General features: G+C 35.1%; 1 protein-coding gene and 1 non-coding gene across 7 annotated transcripts in view; one reads left to right on the forward strand and one right to left on the reverse strand.

Moving 5' to 3' along the window:
- The window catches only part of LOC107517899 (phosphatidylinositol 3-kinase regulatory subunit gamma), a 66,144-nt gene that overhangs the window by 27,262 nt on the left and 15,637 nt on the right, over window positions 1–23,245 (reverse strand). Inside the window, exon 1 of one of the 6 annotated variants that reach the window (XM_016159060.2) lies at window positions 8,153–8,238. The exons of the other annotated variants lie outside the window; for them this stretch is intronic. The gene's annotated coding sequence lies outside the window, so the exon portion shown is untranslated. Of the gene's footprint in view, window positions 1–8,152; window positions 8,239–23,245 lie in introns of those variants that run through there. 6 annotated transcript variants of the gene reach the window in all.
- Window positions 9,633–9,758, forward strand: LOC118606489. Its single transcript, XR_004952452.1, has one exon. It is a non-coding gene; the product is annotated as a small nucleolar RNA SNORA25 (small nucleolar RNA).

Raw genomic sequence — 23,245 nt, forward strand, 5'->3', positions numbered from 1 at the left:
ATACTAAGAACTATTGAACTATACATGCACTTTAAGTAGGTGAATTATACAGTATGTGAATTATATCTCAATAAAGCTGTTATTTAAAAACACAAATATCAGACTTCTACCTTTTATGCGGCTTGCCATAATCCAGAATTTTTTTCTAAATGGCTACTTATTTATACCGATCTTGTTTGAAAAGGATTTGATGTGGCTTATAAAAGGAGCTATAGTTGGAACTTTAATTCTACAAAATTTAAAATTATTCCACCTATTCACTTGTAAGGATTAACAGTTTAAACCTGTGCTATACAAAGTACCATGCTATAGCTATGAAAGATACAAAAACAAGGCATTCCTGGCACTGGGAAGAACAAACCTAGAAAGAATGATACACAAAAACACCTAACCGTAGTACTCAGCAGAATGAGGTAAATACTGTAATAAAGGTAAAAGTAAAGTATACTGGAAACCCAGCAAAAGAAGCAACTGATCCTTGTCCTGGAGAAACTAAGTTCAAACACTAAGCTTCTTAAACCTAGTCCTTACTGAACCGAGTGCCATGACCAACAGGGCCCAACAAGAACTAATCTACCTTCATGAATCAGCAGATGGGTTACACCTTTAAACACCAAAAGGAGTCAGAGACTTGCTATTATCTATAACTCTTCTCTGGAAGAGCTCTATACTGAATTGAGTTGCCCAGGCTGCATGGGGAAGCTGCTATTTATGGATATTGATAGTTCCCTGATAGCTCTAGCACCAACAAACATATAATGACCATTCACATCCATTACATAGGGCTTCCCTAAGCCTCCTTGTATCTTGCTTTTTCTCATCTGAAGAGATATTAAATGATTACAAAGCAGTTCCTATATACAGTTGCTTAAAAAATACAATCCTAATGAACTATAAGATCTGAAATTAATGCAATGGCCTTACCTCTATATTCTTATCTATCATCACGCCATATATATATTAAACAAAAATTTATTAAATACCTCTGTTCTAAAAGCTGGGAATATAAAGATGAACTAGAGAGATACATTCTCTATACTTACGGACTTTATAATACAAAAGGGTAAATTTCAAGATACTCATTTCTAAAATCATGAGTGTGTTCAAATTTAGCTCAACTAAACTATCCTGAATCTTCAAAGTGTTTTGTTTTCTCCAGTAGTTGATCCCATCCCCATGTATATTATAGAATTTACTAGACGAAAGTAAATAAAAATTTACCTTAAATAACCTTCTAACTTCACGCAGATAAGCATATTTATACATATATGTCACTCCCAGAGTATGAATAAACAAAGGTAAAAAATTCCAAATCACATACATTTTAAGTAGGTCAATGGAACATATTGAAGGAAAAGCCCATTAGGGTACATTAATTATTCTTCAACTCTTTGACAAAGTAGTTCTTGTACTAAGCACCACAACACTGAGTGGTAAGTTAAATGCACCTGAGCAAATACCTTCCTAAATCAGTATCCATAAAATACCTAGCACTTTTATTTCTATTTAATAGACGAAAATTATTTTTCTTTCCATTTTGAGAAATTATGAGTTTTTAAATTAGTAATATAGATATTTTAAATTCAATTTTAATGCATACCTATACGAACATATACACATATATGTACATGCATTTGTATGTGTACATATTTACATATATGTATAAAGACATCAATAAAAACACACAAACTGTTAATAGTGTATAGTATCACAGGAGAACACTTTCTTTACCTATGTATGTTTTCTTTTATATGTTAACAACAATAATAATTATGGGTTATGAGTAATTTTTCATGTTAATTTACTGTTTTCTTTTGTAAAAACTTTCAAAGATTCACTTTGGTATTTTTTAACTAAAGAAAGTATTCAGGGGCTGAAGCACTGTAAAAAAACTATTTCTTTGATCATAAACTGCAAATAACCTACAAAGAGTACACTAAAGTATTGTATTAAAGTTAAATGTACCGAAGTTGATAACTATAGTGTACTGCAATACATAAAGAAATATTCCTATTCTTAGGAAATACATATTGAGGTATTTAAGGGTTAAGGGCCAGAATGGATGTTAAGTTATTGTCAAACAGTCCAGAAGAAAAGCATTATTATTTTACATAAAGAGAAAGCATGAATAAGGCAAATGGAGCAAAATGTTAACAGATGAACCTGAGTAAAGGATGTATGGGTGTTCTTTGTGTTCTTTTTTTTTTGCATCTTTTCTATAAGTTTGAAATTACTTCCAAATAAAAATGTTTAATTTTTTAAATTAAGAATCAAGGTTAGGTACTTATTAAAACCAGGGAAGAATGGCAGATCTCAGGCCTCACAGTCTGTGCTGGGATTTGACTCTATGAAGGATGGCTTTAAATCAGAAATGGAAGAAAAGCTAAAACAATATTTGAACGCATGTTTCCAGTCTGTGCTTGGGGGTGGGCAGTGTGTGTGTGTTTGCGATGGAGGGGGCGAGTGATGAAGCACATCTAGTTATATAAGTGAAGTCGGAAGGCCTCAAGCCTTTTGATTCCAAGTATCACAAAACCAGGAGCCAGCTGTCTTTCCCCCATTACAGGGTCAAGTTTTAACCAACATTCTGTCTAAACCCTGACCAAACACTTTAACTCTAAAACCCAAACATGCAGCATAATGCCTGGTACATATTCAATAAATGTGTTCATTCAACAAATACTAATTGAGGACCTGCTTATTCGAGACCTTTGTTTCTTTCATCCATAAAATGGTTCTAAAGTAGTACCTACATCCTATAAAGATTAGATGAGTTAATATGTGTGAACTTTTTGGTGCTCCATGGCATCCTATTCTTTCTCTTTTCTGTGTAAACTTAAAATAGCATATGACACACAGCTATCAATAAATATTAACTGTTAGCTATAAGTGCTAAAGATAGCTTAGCTTAGATGCCAAAGATAGTAACAAGACAGTCCAGTGGGCAATTTGAATAAGTAAAACATACAATTACTATACTGTGGTTAAACACAGTAAAAGAAAAGTATTTTTAAAGTATATTTAAAAGGTGAATATCATGGTAAATTACTTATATCTCAATATAAAAAGAGACAGAAAGAACAGGGCGCCATAGAGCAGAAAATAAGGGCATTGAATCTAGAAAGAGTCAAGGTAGACAAAATATATAGTGGCCCAGATTAATAGAACAGCATGTATTAAAAAAAAAAAAAAAGTCCAAAAAAGAATTACCTGGCAAATGAGGAATATAAGGTGGGAAAAAGTGGAAGTTAATTTTAGCTACCTGTTATCTACTGTGTTGTCACCCCACTATTGCTCTGAGCAGCCTCCCCACCAAACCATCGTCTCATTGCTAATCATTCCTTCATGTTCTCTAGACCTTCTTCCCTAACCATTCTCTTCACACTCTAATTAAACTATTTTATAGCTTCAAAATCTTCCCAGAATGTGTCCCCCCCCAACCCACCCCCCCAACTTCCTAGCGTTCTCTGAAAATCAGCTCATCATGAAGGACACTACAACCCTGCAGCCCTCGCTCTTGGAAGGTTACTCATTTTCCCACACCTCATGGACTCTGGGCCTCTGTTTTCCCTTAGCTCTGTTTTCCTAGAAGGCTGTCTGCTTCCTTCACACTTTAAAACTGGCATTTCCCTGGCCCTCTTTTTATTCTATCCTCTCATCTACTCCCATAGCTTCAAATAATACCTATTCTCTAATACCAAAATAGTACTTTTAACTACAGGGTCTTTTCTAAATTTCTGATTGTCTAACTGAAGACACCTAATGTGTGTCAAGCACTATAGCAGGTACAGTGAATTAGACCAGTGAGTCTCACACGTTAATGTGGTTAAAAATCACTCAGGATCTTGGAAAATGTAGAATATGGTCTGTCGGGTACAGCTTGGGGCCTGGAATTCTGCATTTCTAACAAGCTCCCAGGTGATGCCAATGCTGCAGGTCCAAACTGAGTAGCAAGGAGCTTACAGATATCCCTCTTTGAAAGGCTTTTATGGAGTTAAAAAAAAAAAAGTTGAGTATAGTAGCTAAAATACAGTCAACTAAATACATGTGATTCTTCAGTCCCTCTATAAATCACTGCAAACTGGCAACAAAATATATTTTTAAAAGTATAAACACACAATCAGGGGAGGAAACAGCAACCAATAGCAACACAACTTTAATACAGGAAAAGCGACCAGATGATTCTGACTTGATAGAGTGCAAAAACTAAAACTTAAGCCTGAAGAGAGAAAAGTCCAATAAAAAAGCAAAGCAATCTGATTCACAACACTGTTCTCTGGAAAGAACAGGAACTGGAGACACAACGCATCTCTAAAAGGATGGGGCTGAAAACAGGAGGATTGGCCAAAAGTCTATAGAAAGCGCAGTTACATCCATCCCCCACCTCCCCAACCCCCCCCCCCACCCTGTTTTTTCTCAGCAAGCCCCAACAGGCAACTACCCCTCCCCCACCCTAGACAAAGGCTGTCTGTCAACTCATCAGTCCACAGAAACAATTAAAGAGGCTTTGGATTCAGGGAACATTAAGCACAGCTGTGACTAGGGGTTAAGTCCCTTATTGAAAACAGAATTAAGGAAAAGTCTACTAAACAGGTAGATGGTCCCAACCCCCTTCCCCACCTCAGTTCTCTGAATACTGAGCCACTGAGCTCATACCCCAGGCAGGAGTTAAGGAGATTTTTCTCTCAAAAAACTGATAAGACCCTAAAAATATGAATATTTTGCACTTACCAATGAAAAAGATATTCACTATTTTATTACCTTTCAGCCAAGGCATCCGGTTAACACACCCTGTCCACTTATATGAAGCTTTAAAATAGCTTTTTGAATCTCATTCTTAAGAACAAACTCTTTAAAAAGGAAGTAAATTCTGACATATGCTACAATATGGACGAACCATAAAAGACATATCTTCATGAAGACTTAAGAACCTTGAAAAAATATGCCAGGCTCAAAAGGTCAAACATTGTATGGTTTCTCTTATATGAGGTTCCTAAAGTAGTCAAAATTCACAAAGACAAGGTAGAATGGTGGCCACCAAGGGGCTGGGGGGAAAGGAAACGAGGGGTTAAGTGTTTAATGAGTACTTAATACCTGAGAACTGTACACTTAAAAATGGTTAAAATGACAAATTTTGTTGTGTATGTTTATCGCAATTAAAAAAATAAAAGAACAAACCACAAAACATTTAAAGAAAGCCATCAATGTTAAAGAAGACCAAAACAAACAAAACAAAGGAACTTAGGAGTAAATAAAAGAATTCAAGGAAAACTTCACAGTCACATTAAAAAAAATTAATATCCTCAGAAAAATGAAATATATGCATCTATGAAACAGAAACAAAATCTATAATAAAGTAACATTAAAGAACAAGAGCCCTTAGAATATTAAAATTATGTTTTTTATAAAAAAACCTCAATTAACAAGCTGACATAAAGTTAAGGAAATCTCCCATGAAGTGGATAAGTAATTTAAAAATAGGAGTAAAGAGAATTAGAGGATAAACCCAAAAGATCCAACATTGAACTAACCAGAAGTTTCTGAAAGCAGGAAAAAAAAGGACATTTACAATAAAAAAGAAAAAATTTTCAGAAATGAAGGACATACATTTCCTGAATGCAAGTGCCCACAGAGTATGCCACACAATGAATGAAAAAGACCCACATCAAGGCAAGTCCCTGTGGAATTTCACACCAGGACAAAGAGGAGGTCCTAAAATTTATCATAAGGGGGTTGGGAGGAAACAGGTCACAAAGAACTAAGGCCTGAAATGTCTTTGAAATGTCTTTGATTCCTCAACAACAACACTGGAAACTAAGGACACTAGAAAAAAACCTTCAAATTCTGAGGGGAAATGATTTTCAACCTAGAATTCTACACCTGCCGAATGATGAATTATGTACATATGAGAGTAGAACTAACATATTCATTTATACAAAGTCTGAAACAACTTATCTCTTGACACACTTTCTTAAAAAGGCTCCTGAACGATGTGCTCTACCAAAATGAAGAAATAAACTTAGAAAAGGAGATGGTATAGGATTCAGGAAAATGGAGGCCAACACAGGAGAGACACAAAAACAATCTCCAGGATAACCGTGACCAGAAGTACCAGGATGACAGTTAAAAATAATAGTTGGGGTTCTAGCAAGAGAATGAAGGGCGATTTAGGGGGTATTTTGAAAGAACAAAAAATGGAAGTGATAGATTATTTAATGTTTAATCATACTGAGTATCATAGTTCTGTAAACGAGTATGGGAACAATACTGTCATAAGTACATAAAAAAATTAGGCAAATTTTTAAAAACTAAGGCAATAATTCCAAAAAATTATATAATAAAGGAAATGCAACCATATGCTAACAGCTTGTCTGTGAACACTATATATAGTCAAAGTAGTGTAAATACTAAAAGAATTTAAAAAACAATTATAATTATATAGATATATTGGGAAAATGGTTAAAGGGAAAGTGTATATGACAGAAGAGAACTAAATCCCCATTTTCCTTAGAAGGAATAAATAATATCAAAAAGTGAAAATATTTAAAATAGTAGTATAAGCATATTATGAAAAATACAAAGGTAAAAACCAGAAAAAAGGAGCTGAAAGAGTTAAGTGTTGCCTCTGTGATTACAAATTGGAAGTTGGAGAGGATTGAGCAGGGATCTGCTTTTTTTTCCACTATAAACCCTGAAGTACCTTTTCACTTTTTAAACTATGAGCTTTTATTGCTTTGATGAAACTAAAAACTAAATCAAATAAAAGTTTATTCTGGTTCTGCCACTTAAAATAGATTTGGTAAGTTATCTTCTCTCTCTAAGCCTTATGATCAACGATAACGTTAAAACTAACTTGTGTAGGCTAGCAAGAGTTGTTACGTTTTCAGGAATTCTGCAAGCCACTGTTATACACAGTCAATATTAAAAATTAAATCATATAAACACAATTAAAGAAATTGTATTAATTTTACAAATTTTGTTATCTATGCCTTTAAAGTAATTTATATCTACTGTATTTATATAATAGAAATACTTTGTGCTACTGCACATCTTTTTCAAACTCTGCATTCAGTTTATCACATTGGTAGCTTGAAGTTAGCCACAGTGGGATTATTTACACTTTAGAAATCAGCAGACTACAAATCAAGAGCTTGATTTATTATTGGATTGATTACCTACAGGGGTCAGCAAACTGGCCCTCTGCCTGTTTTTGTACAGTACAAAGAATGGTTTTTATATTTTTAAATGGTTGGAAACACACACAAAAAAATAAGCAACAGAGAACACATGTAGCTACAAATCCTGAAGTATTTACTGTTTCTACAGAAAAAGTGTGCCCATCCCTGATTTAGACAAAGAAAGTGATGGAGAAAAATGTTAATTCAATGTGATAATCTCAACTCCAAGGCTGCAGCTTTAATATAACAAGAAATTAGATGGTGTTCAAAAACAAATATATCTTCCTCACCAGACCTGTTCCTCCTATCTGCTCCAATATGGTTTACCCTATTAAAGGGCACCACTATGCATTTGTCAAACCTCATAGACCTGTATACCAAAGAGAGTAAATTGTACTTCGCGTAAGTTTTAAAAATTTTATTTAAATCATATGTGGAACTTTTACAATAAAGATGCCTGGGTCCAACTCCCTAGAGATTCTGATTCAGTTGATCCAGAATGAGACTAGGTTATCTGTGGATTTTATAAACACAACTGGTAATTTTAATTAAAAAAAAAAAATTAGGATGAAAACCCTGTTTCTAATCTCACCAGTGTGCTCCGACTTTATCTCTACAGCTTTCCCACTTACGTCAATACTCTCCCTGTTCTTTCACCTCTATGAGAGCTCCAATTCCTTAAACTCATTACTTTTCATTTGATGCTGATCTTCACTCCCTCTCTATCTCAACTAATACCCTCATCTCTTTTGTCTCTCTTATTCTCCCAACTGAAGCTGCCTGGCAAGACCCCAACCATAGCTTAAGCCATTTTCATGCTTTTCCTGCTCTCTCCTTAAGTTGTTGGGGGGGGGGGGGCAGGGGGCTGACTACCTCATCGTCAACTTGGCTTCACTTGTAATGATCTCAAATCACAAGTGCCTCAACATCATACAAAAATCTTTCCGTAGATTTCCCTTTCTCCCACTCCTCACCATTGCTATTTCAAACCTTCTCCGCCTTCCTCAAACATCATAGTCCACCTCTCTTCACTCATTTTTGATAGATCGCATTTCACCTCCTATATAAGAGAAAATAAAGATTGTGAGCAGAGAGCTACTTGTTTCCTGCCATTCACCTATATATTTATGCGCATCTACACCCATTTCTCCTTTTTTATTTAAATTAATCCCTCTACCAAATGCTCTGGATCTCATTTCCTTTTACCACTGAAGGGACTACAGTCTTCCTGGACCCTATTCCTACTGTCTAGCCCCTCCTGCTTCACTGGGTCCTTTCATACAAGCCTGTAAATGTGTCCAATTCACTCAACTACAGGTCCCTAATAGAAGTGGTTCTTTTGGGTTATAAACTTTTAAAGAACTAATGAGAGAATCAAAGCTTCTCTCCCAACAAAATGTACATACCCACACATATTGCACCTAATATTGGGGGTTCATAAATCCCAGCTTAAGAACCCATATCCTATAATTTCCATTCTCTTTTCTCCTTTATACCCAAGCTTTTCAAAAAGCTTGTACACTGCCTCTCTCCAAATTCCCTCCTCAATCTATTGTAAGTAATCCTGCCTCCCAAACTCACAACTCCACTAAAACCATTCGTGCCAAGGTCTGTGACTCTGTTGCCAAATTCAGTAGACACTTTTCAGTTCTCATCTGCAGCATTTGATACTGCTAATAATTCCCTCCTTTTCAAAATTCCCTCTTTGCTCAGTATCTGAAACCCTACACTCTTCTATACTTTTTCTACTTCTCTGGACGTTCTTTGTAAATATGTCATAGGCTCTTTTTCCCAGGCCAGTTGGAGTATCATCAGGGATCCATCTTTGATTGCCTCCTTATCCTATCTAACTTTGGGTTTTCACTTTTTTTCTGTGAAGCTCCTGTGTATATGAGTAATAAACCTTTTCTCCTGTTAATCTGACATTTGTCGGTTTAATTTACAGGCCTCAGTAACTGAACCTATGCAGACAGAGGAAAAGTTTTTTCTCCCTAACACTCAGCAAAGGTGACACAGTAGCCACCAAAAACATTTATTAGCCATTCACAGGATACTTGTTATCACTAAACCAGACCTAAGTAACACATGCAGAACCAAAATGACAAATATAAATGTAGTCATCCCTTTATTAGGAAAAAACTCCCTCACTCTTTTGGCTTCATTATGGGCAGTTTAGTATAAGCAGAGATCGTAAATTAGTAGACCAGAAATTGTCTTTAATTTCAAAAAGAAAAGGAAGAAAAAACTATTACTAATTCCTGTTTCCTTTTTGCAGTTAACTATTAAGCTACATTTACTTCCTGGTTCTGATCAAGCAACTGAAAAGATATAAAGGAATTTGTAGTGCTCTCTTAACATCTCCCTTTCTTTCTCAACTTCTTATATGTTTAAAAATGTATTAATATTTACATTCCAAATAGTAAATCTTATCTTCTACAAATACCCTTGATATACAGGTCTTTTCAAAGAGAGCTGTGGGACCAAAGTCAGGAGCTCTTAATACTGTGACCAAAGACTGAAGTTCTCCAAAAGATGTAATAGTTACTCAATAGTGCTATATTTTCCTGAGAAGATACGAGACTTAGCTATGAATATCCGTGAATGGTGATATGGGAGAGTAAATAAATGTCTCCCAAGTTTTAAAAAAATCCTTGTCATAAAAATTCTCAATTTAAGAAAAGCGTTCCATTCATATAAACTTTTGCTATATGAAATGACAGTATTATATTTAAATACTAAGTACATAAAGAGATTATCCTGTTAAATGTTGTCAAGGGCAAATGATTTATCAGAGACACATGACAAATTTGAAATATTTCACTGAATGATAAATTCTGACTACATGAATAGGAAGTTTTAACCATAGTACTCTGACCACATTAGTTGAAAGATATTCTGAATTTCTGGAAACATTAAGCAAGGTTTTACTAACCACTGCTAAGGAATCAGGGAACAAGAAAAAATTCCCAGTTCATTTATTTGTGAATAACCAGAAATTACATGAGATTTTTAAATACAAAAATAATAATACTAAATAATGTTATTAAAATACATTTCCTAAACTCACAAATCCATTTTACTTTAGAGGAATGAAAATAAAAAGAATTAGAACTGCCCTAGACATTTTAATATAATCTTAGTTATAGAAAAATACTTAGAAAAAAAGTGACTTGTTGATCAGGCTATCCAGAGGGAAAAAACAACCATCTTCAAGGGAATTTAAATTAAATCTTCAGCTTTTAGAAACCCTAAAAATAAAATTACGAAAACAGGAGGAGAGAAACAAATACAACATTTCACTTTTTTTTTTTTTAAGGGAAACTGACAGCTTTAACCAACTTCTTTTTAAAAGACAATGATTAAATAAAATTTCGCCCCAGCATCAGTGAGCTGCCACATTCAAATTCAGACTTCAACTACCTGGCATGCAGTACTGAATCACAGAACAATTTTGCTCATGCATGGACAAATACCATTTTTCCTCACTGAAATGATTTATCTGTAGCGTGCTTATTAGTAGCACTAACCCTTTCCTGTGTCCCAACAACCAATCTGCTTTGTGAGCTAAATCCCAATCCCAAATCAGTTGCTGGCAAAACTAATCTCTGAATGAAAACAGTACAAAAGCCAATCACAACACCGAACTTGGATCGTATGTTACACTGACGATGAGAGAGAAAACTGTGGTTTCCAGCAGGTAGTTTTAGTTGAGCTTCTTGGCTCAGCAAAATTGAAGTATGATCTTATCTTTGGAAACATATATGGTATTTTCTTTATATTGCTAATTTTTTCTTTGAAAATGTTTTTTCTAAAAGACTATCCCAACCAAAACAAACAATAATTTCAACAATTAGGAGAAATAACATTAAATTAATTAAACACTAAAACATTCAGGTTGAAATAATGTGATTTTTCCCTCCTTCTGTGCCTTTCCCCAAGCTAGAAACAGAGTTCCTACAGATTTCAATTTACCTTGAGTGTCTTTTTTTTGCCCACTCACATGATATAATTTAGGTAAAAGCAGTTTCTTCCATTAAAGTTAACTGCTTTAAAGATTCAAAAAAATGCTAAGAATAATAATTTCCTCCTGATAGTAATGAATTCATTATTTTTCAAGGACTTCTCCAGTTGGATATTAGGATGATTAAAGCATGATAAGTTTCAGACATATTCCATTCAAATAAAAAGAATATTGTTTCTTAGCATTGCTCACAAACTCACAGATGGAATTCAAACAATTTTTTAAACCTATCATTCTCACAGATTACTAATAATTAGTGAATGATAGCTACTGATCTAAAATAAAATCTGGCTCACATATAACCTATCCATGTAACTTTGGACAATCCTCTTAAATTCTCTTGTCTGCTTACCTATATTTGATTTATCTAAATAGTCCTTCCTACCTCTAATTTTTATTGGCCTTTATAGCTGGCCACCCAAGATAGTTTCCCAGGCAGATTTCACTGGAATGTCATTAAAATTTTAATGACATTTCACAGAAATGTCATTAAAACATTACTGGTACCACGAGTCATGTTCCCATCTGGTAAGCTAAATGCAATTATGAAGACCACCATGTATTTCTAGGTGTTCATAAAAACTAACTAGAACCAAAAAAAAAAATCAGCATTAATGTTTTTTAAAAAAATGAATAACAAAACTGAAGAAAATCAAAAGTAGATGTTTGTGGTGGGAAGAGTAGCAACATAGAAGAGGGGACACTTCTCAATTCACTGTATGAAGCCAGTATTAGCCTGATACCAATACCGGAAAAAGGCAACACAAGAGAAGAAAATTACAAACCAATATCCCTTAGGAACACAGACACAAAAATCTTCAAGAAAATACTAGCAAACCAACTCCAGCAACACATAAAAAGGATTATATACAAATGAGATTTATTCCAGGAATGCAAGGTTGGTTCAACAAATAAAAATCAATTGATGATCACGATAGATGCAGGAAAAAAAAAACATCTGACAAAATTAAACACTCTTTCATGAAAGAAACACTCAACAAACTAGAAATTAAAGGGAATTTCATCAACCTGATAAAAGGCAACTACAATATCCATAGCTATCATCATACTTAATGGTGAAAGACTAAATGTGTTGCCTTAAGGAATATTACAAGGATGTTTTCTATTGCCACTTCTACTCGACACTATATTGGAGGTTCCAGCCAGAGCAATTAGGGAATATAAAGAAAAGGCATCCAGGTTAGAAACAAGCAGGAGGGAAAAATAATGGCGCAGATGATAGCGGCTCTGTTCATCCCTTTGGTGACCAAATCAAAGTTGTGATGGAAACAAGGAGCAAATAGCAAGGAAAAATCACCCAGGGTCTAGAGGACAAGCCATACAACTAGGGAGAAATCTCAGAAATCACCCTGCAACGGTAGAAGGTAGGACGGGAGGCTGCCCGGTCCCGAGTGGCTGAGTGGGACTGAGGCTGCAGCAGTGGCAACCCATAACTGCAGATTCCTCTTAAAGGGGCTGTGGCCACAAGCGGACTTTAATGGTGACGGACCTGCTCACTCTGAACAGCAGTGCCAATTTCGGTTGTGTGCTGGAGGCACCAGGAACTTACAGGGAAACACTGAGTTATCTGAGTGAGGGCTGAGGTGAGACTCGCGTTGTACAGAAGCATCCAGCAGCATCCGTTCCTCTGTTGAGTCCTCCCCTCTCCCAGTATGCTGACACTGTGCCATCATAGCTGAGAAGTCATCAAACTGGATAACAGAGGTCGCTCTGCCCAGTAGATTCCCTGAAACCTCGCCTCCTCCAACTTGCAGCCTCACCCAAGCCACATCCAGGTTTATCTTTGGCAAGTCAGGTGCTCCTTGCTGAGCAGTGCCTAGACTCACACTGGAGGCAGCTGCTGTGGCCTTTTGAGGCAGCTATATGCACAGCATCTGGGGATTGCTTGCTGAATCTAACAGGTGGCCCTGGAGGGGCACAGGCTGGGGATAAATGTGGGGCCCGTAGCTAAACCCCTTTCAGGACTGTGTCACTGAATACCTACTACACAAATCCACACTAATAAGACCAGAAGACTTAGGCGCTTTGCTTAGTACATAGAAATAGACACAGAAAGGCAGCCAAAATGGGAAGACAAAGAAGCAGAAACCATATGAGAGAACAGAACAGAGATCGAGAAATACTGGAGTCAAGCAATCTAACAGATACAGAGTTCAAAACACTGGTTATAAAGATGCTCAATGAACTTTTGAGAAATGTAGATAAATTCAGTGAGAACTTTAACAAAGAGATAGAAAACATAAAAATGGAAACAGAAATTATAAAAGAGAACCAGTCTGAAATGAAGAACACATTATCTGAGATGAAGAATATATTAAACGGAATAAACGAAGAAATAAGCAACGTGGATAAAGAAGAGGATCAATGACCTATATAGAGGACAGGAAAGCCAAGGACATTCAATCACGATGGCAAGAAAAAAGAAGCCAAGACTATAAAAATAATTTAAGAAGCCTATGGGACACTATTAAAGATCAAAATAACCATCTCGTCAGCATACCTGAAGGAAAACAAGATGTTGAACAGCTATTTGAAGAAATAATGATGGAAAACTTCCCTAATCTGGTGAAAGAAATAGACATACAACCCCAGGAAGCTCGGAGAATCCGAAAAACCAGGAATCCAAAGAGGCACACACCAAGATACATCATAATTAAAATGCCAAAGATTATATAGAAAGAGAGAATCTTAAAAGCAGAAAGAGAAAAGCAGATAGTTACCAACAAGGGAGCACCCATAAGACTGGCAGCTGATTTCTCAGAAGAAACTATGCAGGACAGAGGGCTTGGCAAAAAATATTCAACATGATGAAGATCCAGGATCTACAATCAAGAATATTTTATCTAGTGAAGCTATCATTTAGAGTCGAAGGACAGATATAGAGCTTCCCAGACAAAAATAAGCTACAGGAATTTATCACCACCAAGCCAGTATTAAAAGGAAATGTTGGAGGGACTTCTTTAAGAAGGAAAACATAGCTAAAACAGGAATAAAGAATAGTAAAACTACATTCCTATCAATAAATACCTCAAATGGAAAAAAATTAAGTGCTCCAACTAAAAGAAAGAGTGGATGAAAGGATAAGAAAACAAGACCCCTACATACTGCCTACAAGAGACTCACTTCAGATTAAAAAACACACAAGACTAAAAGGAAGGAACCCTCAACTTTGTGACTTCCTGGAGAGCTACCACCTAGATGAGGAGGTGAAACTCATCAAGAAGATGGGCGACCACCTGACTAACCTCTGCAGGCTGGCCGGCCCCCAGGCTGGGCTGGGTGAATTTCTCTTCAAAAGACTCACCCTCAAGCATGACTAAGAGCCTTTGGAGCCCAGAAGCTTTTGAGGGGCCCCTCTGTATCCTCCTGGTGTTGGCCTTGTGCCTGAGCCTCTCCCTGCAACTAATAGGCAGCCTTCCAACCATCCTGGAGCCTTCTCCCATGCCTTGGACCAAATTGAAACAATAAAGCTATAAAATGAATGAATGAATGAATGAATGAAGAAATAGATAGATCGATATATAGATAGATAAATAGATATATGGATGGATGGATGGATGGATGGATGGATGGATGAAAAGAAGGAAGGGGATGGAAAAAGATATTGCCTTGATGCACCTAGAAGGAGAGAAAGATAAAAACTATATGATTCCATTTATGTGGAATCTAAAGAATAAAAAGAACAAACTAATTAAAAACAGACTCAAATATAGTAGACAATTTGGTGACAGACTGGCGGGGGGGGCGGGGTTGGGTGGCTGGGAGAATGGGTGAAGGGTTAAAGAAATACAAATTAGTAGATGATGGCTGGTCATGGGGATGGGGAGCACGGCATAGGGCGTGCAGTTAGCATTAATATATTGGCTAGGTGGAAGGTCAGGGGAGGGAGGGAGCAATTGGGATCAATTTATAAACTATATAGATGTCTAACCAATGTACTGTATATTTGAAACTAATTAAAATTAATTTAAAAAAAGAAATAAAACTATCATCTCTATTTACATAAGTAAAACTATAAGTACTACACATGCAAAAAAAACTATTTAGAGCTAATAAACAAGGCTCACCAAGATTGCAAGATATAAGATCAATATTCAAAAATCAGTTGAAGTTCTATTCATTAGCAATGAACAATCCAAAAATGAAATCAAGAAACCAATTCTATTTAAAATAATCCCCCTAGAGAATAAAATATTGAACAGACTTATCAGCAAAGATATTCGAATGTCCAATAAGCACATGGAAAAAATGCTCAAGATCTTTAGTCGTTAGGGAACTACAAATCAAAACCACAATGAGATACCACTTCACACCCAACAGAATGACTATAACAAAAAAAGACATAATAAGTTGACAAGGATGCAGAAAAAGTAGAACCCTCATACACTGCTGGCAAGAATATAAAATCATGAAGCCACTATGGAAGACAGTCTGTCAGTTCCTCAAAAACTTAGTTACCACATGACCCAACAATTCCACTTCTAGGTATATATCCAAGAGAAATGAAAATTTATGTCCAGCAAAAACCTGTACATGTATGTTCATAGCAGCATTTATAATAGCTAAAAAGTGGAAACAACCCAAATATCTACCAACTGATGAATGGATTAACAAATGAGGGACATCCAGAAAGTAGAATATCATTCAGCCATATAGAGAAATGAAGCACAGCACATCCTCAAATAACATCATTTTGTTATAACGTTGAAAAGAAAAAAATCGATTCCCAGCCAAGGTCACTGTCTGTGTAGTTTACACATTCTCCTTGTCTGCATGGGTTTCCTTCCACATCCCAAAATCATGCACGTGAGGTGAACTGGCGTGTCCAATTGTCTCAGTCTGAGTGAGAGTGACTGTGTGTGTGAGTAGCCCTGTAAGGAAGTGGCATCCTGTCTAGAGTTGGGTCCTGCCTTGTGCCCTGGGCTGACCTGACAGGCTCCAGCTATACACAATCCTGAACTGGAATAATCAGGTAGGAAAATAATTATCTCATTTGTTTTTGTTAATCTTCCGCCAAAATATGAATAGCTCACATTTATTTCAATGTTTAATATTAGAAGTGTTTTGGGCCTTTATTAGAAGTTTGGTGATATTTTTGTGACCAGAAATACGACATAGGAACTTAACAGTTGTTTATATCAATCAGCTTATGATAAAATTGGTTTCATTTGCTTCACTTCAAATAGCAGTTTCCAAGAACGTATCCACAACATTAAGTGAGGACTTACTATACTGATACAACTGGATAAACACTAAAAACATTATGCTATGTAAAAGAACACAAAAGGCCATATACTACATCATTCCATTTATATGAAATGCCTAGAATAGGCAAATCCATAGAGGCAGAAAGTAGATTGTGGGTGCCACAGACTAGGAGAAGGGTGCTAATGGCTACAGGATTTCCTTTTAGGGTGATAAAAATGTTCTGAAATTAGATGGTGGTGATAGTTGCACACCTATATAAGTATACTAAATACCATTGAACTGCATACTTAAAAAAGGATAAATATTATGGCATATGAGCTATATCACCAAAAAAAAAGTAGCCCGACAAAGGTACTTTTTAAATGCCACCTAATTTAAAACACTTTTAGCAGACCTTTTTAAGTTATAATAAAGAAAACATAAAAATACATACACATAAAGACCAATCACAGAGAAAGAACAATGTGTTTCAATTCAGAGCTTACTTTCAACTCAGTCCCATAATTTTATATTACAGAAAAACTACCTGGTTCTGATCATTTTAGTTACACATTTAGTTATATGCTTTCATGGCTCCTTTTTAGGCTCTTTGCCATACTTTTCCTTAGCCATCACTTTTCACTCCTCCCAAATTTGTTTATTATTTTTCCTCAGAGGCCTCCACCTCCCTAACATTTTGTCTCTTTATGATTTTTATACAGTAAAAATCATTCCATTGTATTTCACTCTGCATTATATTTTTAAGGTTCACTTATATTGATAAACGCAGCTGTGGTTATTTTCACTGCTACCATTACGTGAATATTCTACAATTTCTTCATTCTATTATTGATGGCTTTTGAGTTGTTTCTAGTCTTTTTGCTTTAACAAATAATGTTGCTATGAACTTTCTTGTGCTTGCCACAAGAATAAACTCTTTCCTACCACCTTCTAGAGTTTACCCTAGAGCATAGACTTTACCATACACTGCTAAATTATCCTCTAAAGTAGGATTTCAAATGATAACTCCACTCTCCACAGCAGCATTATTCCACAACTTTACCAAAATAGTAAGTGTAAAATATTATTTAACTACGGTTTTAATTTGCATTTCCATGATGACTAAGGAGGTTAAACACTTTTTCATATCTACAGGTCATTTGTATTTCCTCTTCTTCCAGTCCACTCTCTTTTTATTATTATTGATTTACAAAATATTCTATATATGTCTGGATAGCATCCTTTTTAGTTATATGTTCTGCAAACATTTTCTCCCAGATGGTAGGGTATTTCATTTCATTTCTTTTGATAACTGTACATTTTTTATTTTGATCTAGCTATAGCAATCTTTTTACATTTCAAATTTTATTAAAGAAATTTTTTCTTACATTCTCTACCCTGATATTATAAAAATATTTTTCCATTTTTCCTAAAAATTTTGATTTTCATATTTCAATCTTTGTTAAGAACTTATATACATGATATGAACAGAAATTCCATACTGTGATTTCCCACATAGATATCCAACTATTCCATTACCATTTATTGTTTAGTCAGTCTATCATTTCCTCACTCATCTGCAAAGCTCTCACTGTTATATATTGTTTTCTTACATAAAGGGGTTCAGTTTCTGTCCCCTTTATTCTGCTCCATTGGTTGGTCTATCCTGTGCCAACACTGCACTATTAATTAGTATGGCTTTATAAGTCATGTTATCTGAAACAGTAAATTCTCCTAAGTTTTCTTGACAATTTGCTCTCCTATATAAATTTTGGACAGAGCATGTCAAGTAACATGAAATATCCTATCATTATATTAAATACAATTGTATGGAACTTACAATTTGGAAAGAATGTGCTTATGATATTGAGTCTTCCTGTCCATTAATATGGCATCCCAACTTACTTAGATCTCCTCTAATGCCTTTTAATAAAATTTCATTATTTTCCCCATAAAAGGACATGTGTGTGTATGTGTGTGTGTATATATATATATATATATATATATATATATATATATATATCTTTTGATGATTTTGTTCCTAGGTACTGTGTTGCTGCTGCTATAATAAATTATATCTTTTAAAAATTACATTTGTTGTGAAAACATCCCAGTGTCCATCAACATATCAACAGATATACAAAATGTGATATATACATATAATGAATATTATTCAGCCATAAAAGAAATAAAGCTCTGATACATGCCACAATATGGATAAGCCTTGGAAACGTTATGCTAAGCGAAATAAGCCAGATGTAAAAGAACAAAAATGTATGATTCCACTTACACAAAATACCTAGAAGAAGGAAATTTATAATTATTTTTCTAGATAAAGGAAGAGTTTACCTAAAGTCATTATCATCTATAAATGCTTGATAGAACTCACTTATAAAGCTACATGGGCCTGATTAGGGTAGAAACTATAAAAATAAATAAGTGTTGGTGAGGATCTGGAGAAATTGGAACCCTGCTGCACTATTGGCAGAATTGTAAAATGGTGCAACCAATATAGAAAGAGTTCAGAGGTGCTTCAAAAAATGAAAAATAGAAATACCATATGATCCAGTAATCTCAATTTGGGTATATATCCAAAAGAATTGAAAGCATAGCAGCACTATTCACAATAGCCACAAGTGGAAGGGACCCAAACGTCCACTGATGAATGAATGACCAAAATATGTCATATACATGCAATGAAATATTAGCCTTAGAAAGGAAAGAAATCCTGTCACACACTATAACATTGATGAACCCTGAGGACATATTAAATGAAATAAGCCAGTCACCAAAAAAGACAAACACTGTATTATTCTATTAAAGCAGTCAAATTCACAGAAAGTTATCAGGGGCTGAGGGCAGGAAGAAAAGGGAGTTGTTGTTTAATGGGTATAGCATTTCAGATTTGCAAGATGAAAAAGTTCTGGAGATACGTGCCACGACAATGCAAATATGCTTAACACTACTACACTATACACTTAAAAAGTTAAGCTGTAAATTTTATGGGTTTTTTTTTTAATCACAATAAGAAAAACTATATGGGCCAGCAATTGTTTTGGTAGACAAATTTTTTTTATTACTAATTCAATTTCTTTTATGGTTAAAAGACTATAATTTCAATTTCATCACGTCAGTTTTCGTTAAGTTATTCTTAGTTGTTTTTAAAATGTGCTTTTCTCTATTAATGCTACCTTTTCATAGATCATTAAACTGTTTTATACTTATTTCTTTGTAGTTACCAGATGAGCTCTATTAGAAAGTATCAAGTACTCATTTGATGCTATAATCTATTAGATATGTTCTTGATCTACATGAAACAATTACATTGGTGACTACTTCTTATAGAAATTTCCAAATGGCAATTATATGCATCTCCAAATATAAAACTAATAACTAATAAATCTACACATGGCAATCCCTTGAATAAACTGAGATCATTCTTAAGAAATTCTGATATACTCCTAAAGATTCCTTAATTTAAAATGTTTTATATTCAAATATTTGCTCCACTAAAACCGCAGAATGAAAATTTCAAGACTAGAGACAAAGTCAAGTAGAAATTTAAAACTACAGTAGTCTCCCCTTATCTACCGGGCATTTGTTCTAAGATCCCCAGTGAATCTCTAGAACCACGGATAGTACCAAACTCTATATATACTATGTTTTTTCCCCTACATACATACCTATGATAAAGTTTCATTTATAAATTTGGCATAGAGAATAACTAAGAATAAGTCATTTATTAACAATGTCCTGTAATAAGTTATGTGAATGCAGTCTCTCTGAAAATACCTTACTGTACTATATTCACCATTCTTGTGATGTGAGATGATACAATACCTAAATGAGATGACATGAGGTGAATGACATAGGCATCGTGACCTAGTGTTGGGCTACTGCTATAAGGGTTACTTGAACACAAGCGATATAAGTGACTGTGATACCAGGACAGTCAATCTGAAAATGAAGATCTCTTCTAAAGGACTAAAGTCATGGGTACTCTAGACAAAGGAATGATTCCTGTCCTGGGTGGGATAAAGTGAGAAAGAGTGAGATTTTATCACACTACTCAGAACAGTGTGAAATTTAAAACTTACAAATTATTTGTGGAATTCCCCATTTAATATTTCAGACCACAGTTGACCGTGGGTAACAGAAACCGTAGGTAAGGCGGGGGGACTCCTTATTTTTGCCACTGGGCACTGTGTGGGATGGAAAAGGTCACTGATCAGAGGCATATAGATGAATTTCTAATAAGATAGTTAATCTCAATTAAGATGAGAGACTTATAAATTTGTAGTGGCACAAACTCCCAGCTTGTGGTGATTTCTTCAGCAGAACTCAGCAGTTGTGGTATGGGAACAGAGGAAGCTGGTGGTTGGATTGACTCCCCATGGCTGAGAAATGTACAGGCTGGTGTGGCAAAAGAACAAGGAGCTGGGTGGAGATATTGACAAGAGAGAGTGTTTGATGTCCAACGTGGAGGGAATAATTAAGTAATTCATATCAAAAATTCATATAAAAATTATTTTCCTGCTATTAAAATTCATGTTTATGAGTGCTAGTTAAGCACTACCTCCTCCTTGATTCTACAGAGCTTTCTTTACTTAATCTTCTAATGTAAAGCTTATCTATTGTAGTTTAGCCGTTGACCTGTCTTTGTACTAAAACTGAGCTCCTCAAGGACACACATTTTCTTATTTTTGCAGCTTCTGCGCTGAGTGTCTCACAGATATAAGGCACTTGATAAATATTTGTTGAATTAATGCATGAGATGATCAGGCAGTTAGGATTACCATAGAGAGAAAGTGAAGATCCAAGAATAATTATGCTGAAAGAATAGCAGTGGAATTTTACTGAAGGCAGAAAAAGGGAAAAAAAGGTCAGCCCAGAGACAGAAACAAATTTTTTAAATTTCCCACAGAAAAAGGTAAAATGAGTCATAGAAAAAGAATGATCAACCGCACTAGCTACAAATATTAACTCGCTGCTACTCTTACCACCAAATTTTACCCATCCTGATTTTAGAGCCAAACACACACTAGTCAGGTAGCTTCTAGCAAGTGAAATATACAGCTACCTCCAGCAAAACCTCTAGCCTAAGCCCCCTACCTTTCATTCTCTAACATTATCCTATCACTATATCACAAAGACACTGACCTTCAAGTGAAAGTGAGTACCTGCTATAAGCCAGATACTAAGTATTATTTCATTATATAATATGTATACTTGTATATGTGTGTATATATTACTTTTTATAATGCTTATAAAAACCTTTGTTAAGTATTACTATTCTTATTTTATAGATAAGGACTGTTCAATGTTACACAATTGTTAAGCAAGCCAAATTTAAATCAGTCTTCTAACAAAGTACAATCCTCTTTCCTCTCTTTCCTCAAGGCAGCAACTATATGAAGGTATGACTTAAAAGTTTCCAGTGGTCTTTCAGGCACTCCTCACATAAGGTAACTCCTTTATGGCAGATGTTGTAAAATATTTGAAATTAAAATAAGACCTTCACTAAGCTCATTCTCTACTAGTTAAGGCCCTCTCTCTTTTATCTATACTTCCCAATTCTTCATTCATCACACTTTAAGGAAGAGTTAGTGAAAATTTTATTCTCAAATTTAGAGTCTAAGACAGACTGAGTAATTATCCTCCAAAGATGTCTATGTCACAATTTCTGGAACCTATGAATGTTACATTACATAGCAAAAAAAAAAAAAGAAAGAAAAAGAAAAAAAAGAAAAAACCTCTACAAATGTAATTAGAGTACTGAAATGGAAAAATTATCTTGAACTCTCCAAGTCAGCTAAAAGGAATCACAAAGGTCCCTATAAGAGAGAGGGAAAAATATCAGAGTCAGGAAAGGAGATACGACAATAGAAGCAGAGGAAAGGCGGTGGCGGGCCAGGTAAGAGAGAGGAAAAGGGATTTGAGAATACAATACTACTGGCTTTGAAATGGAGTAAAGAATAGACGAGCCAAGGAATACAGGCTGCTTCTAGGAGAAAAGGGCAAGAAAACAGCTTCTTCCCTAGAGCTTCCAAAAGGAATACAGCCAGTTGACACCTTGATTTTAGGACTTCTGAGGTCCAAAACTAAAAGATAATAAACCCCTGTTGTTTTAAGCCACTAAGATTATGGTAACTGGTCATGGCAGCAAAAGGAAACTAATACAGAGTTTCTACATATCAATGTCTGAGAGTAAGAGGCAGCTCCAAGTTTATCTTTCTGAAGATTAATTTGTTTCAAAGTTAACTTTAGCATCTACTCTTAAATCTTTTCTCTTTTAAGTGTACTTTTAACATTGTTCTTGCTATTTAATAACAAATCTAGGGCAAAACTTGTCCATAATACCATCAGCAAATCAATGTTTTCATTTGATCATATTCCAGTTCTTTTCCTTCACCATATTCTAGATATTTTTACATATTTGTAGTAATATCAAGGAATGGATTTTATAATCTACATTTTTACTAGTAACACTCCATGAGTTATTTTTCATTTTGCTTCAATTTTCTCTGAGATTCTCTGCCCAACCTCAGGTAGCTATCTCTGTAATTGCTCTTCATTCTACCTGTAATACCTTCATTCGGCTATCCCTCAGACTCACTCCTTCACTTCCTTCAGGTCTCTGCTCAAAATGTCACCTTAAGAGATTTGCAATACATGTAATAAATAAGGACTGATATCCAGAATCCATAACTCCTACAAATCAATAAGAAGAAAACAATAATCTAGGAGAAAATGAGCAAAAGATATGGAAAGGCATTTCATAAGAGGGCAACCAAATGGCCAAAATAAGATGATTCACTTCATAGGAATAAGAAAATTC

The sequence above is a fragment of the Rousettus aegyptiacus genome, unplaced genomic scaffold, assembly GCF_014176215.1.
Source record: "Rousettus aegyptiacus isolate mRouAeg1 unplaced genomic scaffold, mRouAeg1.p scaffold_m13_p_1, whole genome shotgun sequence".
Lineage (NCBI taxonomy): Eukaryota > Metazoa > Chordata > Mammalia > Chiroptera > Pteropodidae > Rousettus > Rousettus aegyptiacus.